Raw genomic sequence first — 3481 nt, 5'->3', positions numbered from 1 at the left:
TCATTTTCCCTTCCCAGCATCTCGTGCGACCCAACTTCTTCTGCATCTTAGCCCAAGCACCAGCAGTCCGTCTTCTCCGCTTGTGAAGCCATCTTGCACCCGAGTTCCAGCCACATCAGCTCCTACGTGTTCCAACCAATCCCAAGCATTCAAGCCCAGCCGGTCAGCATCCCATGAAGCATTCCTTCCGAACCAGTCCACCCAGCATCCACGAGCCTCCCAGATTCTGCTTCTCCCGCGAGTGATCCTCCACGTCCCGGAACAACAGCAAATCCCAGGATTCATGATCATCCCAGCGCATGTGATCAGTTCCATCTCAAGCTCATCCGCGTGCAGCCTAACATCCCGTGAGCAGTCTCCGTGTCCCAGGTTCTCCTAGTTCTCAGCAGTCCACGCACCCCAGCATCCCGTGAAGCTTCCGAGTCCATCCTCCCACGCGTCCCAAGCTTCACCGCGTCCGAAGATCCCGGCATCTCCCGATTCCAACGTCCGCGTCCACACTTCTTCCTCCCAGCCGTCCGCGTGCAAATCTTCCGCGGAGATCCAGCCACATCAGCTCCCAGCCTTCCGTCTTCCTCACAGCCTCCCGGATTCGCAATCATCCGAGTTTATCCATCCGTGTCCGCCCGCTTCTTCCGCCTCTCAGCCTCTCCGCGTCCGGGATACTCGGTAGCCAGCATGAGAGGAGCATCCCGTGTGATCAGGGGGTCCATCGAGAGATATAAAGGGCTCTCGGTTGGCAAACGGGGGGGGAGATCTCTCATTCTGCCCATCGAAAAAAATAGAGAAAGGGAAACAGGGCCTCCCCTGTTTCCGAAAAAGAAAAGAAAAAAAAAGAAAGAAAATGAAAGGGGGATTAATGTTTTCAATGAGCGGCTAATTTCTTAGGGAGGGTGATGGAGGAACCTTTGATGTATTACTCTTTGAAGTAAACTCTAAACTTTTGCTTTCAATGGTTTATATTTATTGATATGTTCTTGATACATGCGTAGTTATTTCATAGATAGATCTTTAATGGATTATGATTATTGATATATGGATTGCTTTAGTATTTGATTCGTCGTAGACGTAGAAAGCACGACGGATGCTTAGAAATTGAGTTCATATGTTCATGAAACATATACCATGATTAGATCTATCCTACATTTAATCTTTAATCAAGAACCATAGAGTTTATTCCTTAGATGCAATATCATCAAGGGGGATTCCAGATCCCTACCATCTTTATTTCATTGAATTTTGTTTATTATTCTTTGCATTTAATTTCTGAAAACCAAAACATCATTTTAATCCACAAATTTATTTAACTGAAAATTATATCTAAAAATTACGCTAATAATCTATAGATCGTTCCCTGAGGATTCGACCTCGGACTTCCGAGATTTTACTACTTGTGCGATTCTCCTGCACTTGGGAGAACAATTTTATTTTTGCATCAAGTTTTTTGGCGCCGTTGCTGGAGAATGGCTGATTTATTAGTATATTTTTAGAGTTAATTTTTAGTTGATTTGTTAGTATTTTTCTTTTGAAAAAAAAAAAATTGAATCTTTATTGCTGTTTTTTTATTCCCTGCACAGTCTGCATCAAACTCTGATATCTGAGTAATTCACCGTCTGATTGGATTCAAATTTGGTCGTCGGGTGCAAGACCTATGTTTCTTTCATCTGAACGGTCTGATTGATATTCTGATACTTTTACGACCATTATATTAATCTGAAACCTTGCTGCTGTCTGTTGTGAATTTTCTGTGTTTAAATTTTTTTTTAGAATCAGAATTTTATTATTATCATATCTCATTAACCCTTGTTGCTAGTTGAAAATTGATAAGAACTTTAAGAAAAGATCAAGGGTGATCATTAAAAGCATAAATAAATAAATAAACTCTGAAACTTTGTATGCTAGGGTGGAATAGAGACGACACCGGTCGATTAAGTCGTACAACTTTAGATCATCCCTTAGGACACATCCTTGAAATTCCTTCGCAGTATCTCACACCTTTTGAGATGGCAAATTTTCCTGATGATGTAGGAAGTCACCATGGTGATGAAGGTAGACCTCCAGTTATGACACTTCGACAATATTTACACCCTACTAGGACTAGTCAACCTTCATGCATGATTATTCCTGAAAATGTTGGACACTTTGAAATCAAACCAGGGGTAATTCAATTGCTGCCAAAGTATCATGGAATGGAATCCGAGAACCCTTATCTTCACCTTAAGGATTTTGAGGAAATTAGTATCACGTTTAGAGTGCCAAATGTATCGGAAGATGTCCTTAAATTGACCTTGTTTCCTTTTTCCTTAAAGGATAAAGCCAAAACATGGCTGAACTCCTTGAGACCTAGATCGCTAGGAACATGGCAGGATATGCAAAGAGAATTCTTGAAAAAATTCTTTCCCACACAAAGGACTAACTTTTTGAAAAGGCACATTAGTAACTTCCAACAAAAAGACCATGAAACATTTTATGAATGCTGGGAGAGATTTAAAGATTTGCTTCTCTCTTGTCCTCATCATGGGTTTGAAACATGGAGAACCATTAGTTTCTTTTACGAAGGGTTGTCTCCACAGTTAAAACAATTTATAGAGACTATGTGCAATGGTCTATTTTTAGAAAAGCAACCCGATGAGGCATGGGACTATTTAGACTCTCTCGCAGAGACTGCACAATTATGGGATACAGGGGATAGAGTGAATAAACCTTTGGCTAAGCCTACTAGCATTGGACACGGGGGCCTTTACAACCTTAGTACTCAGGATGATATTCAGGCTAAAATGGCAGCCCTTACTAGGAAGGTAGAGGAAATTGAACTTAGAAGGATTGAACCCGTCAAGACCTTAGAACATAACAGCGAGTGTTGTAGGATTTGTGAGATGCCTGGTCATCTCACCACTGATTGCCCCACAATACCCGCATTCAAGGAAGTCTTGCATGATCAGGCCAATGTTATGAATACATATCAAAAATCTTTTAATAATCCTTTTTCGGGTACTTATAACCTTGGATGGAAGAACCATCCAAATTTCAGGTGGAGGAATGACCAACCTCAACAAGTATATAACCCAACTCCTCCACCTCCGCAGCCTCATTATGCACACGCACCCCCTCAAAAATCCAGTCTCGAAGAAACTTTGCAATCTTTCATGCAAGGTCAAGCTAAAATCAATGATGAATTAAGAAATCAACTGACAACGCTGACCACTGCTTTAAGTGCTCAAGAGAAAGGTAAGCTACCAGCTCAACCACAACCTAATCCTCAAATCTATGGCGGTAGCAATGCATCATCTTCAACTTCGCATAAAGAACAAGCAAAGAGTATAATAACTTTGCGAAGTGGAAAGGTTATTGACCGACCAGTCCCAGAACAAACACAAGTCATACCTGATTCTGACCCTCCCAAGACAAAAGAAAAGGATAATGAAGAAACTGAAACACCAATATCTACTGAAAAAATTGAATGTCCTTTTCCTGCACCATT

At 41.4% G+C, this 3481-nt stretch overlaps 1 pseudogene; it reads right to left on the bottom strand.

Annotated features, from left to right (window-relative positions):
* Nucleotides 1-2426: 2426 nt before the first annotated feature.
* Nucleotides 2427-2524, bottom strand: LOC120106862 (annotated as a pseudogene).
* Between the last annotated feature and the right edge of the window lie 957 nt (nucleotides 2525-3481).

Source organism: Phoenix dactylifera, unplaced genomic scaffold (assembly GCF_009389715.1).
Source record: "Phoenix dactylifera cultivar Barhee BC4 unplaced genomic scaffold, palm_55x_up_171113_PBpolish2nd_filt_p 000668F, whole genome shotgun sequence".
Classification (NCBI taxonomy): Eukaryota; Viridiplantae; Streptophyta; class Magnoliopsida; order Arecales; family Arecaceae; genus Phoenix; species Phoenix dactylifera.
The sequence above is the reverse complement of the archived record's forward strand: the minus strand, read 5'-3'. Positions and strand labels throughout refer to the sequence as shown.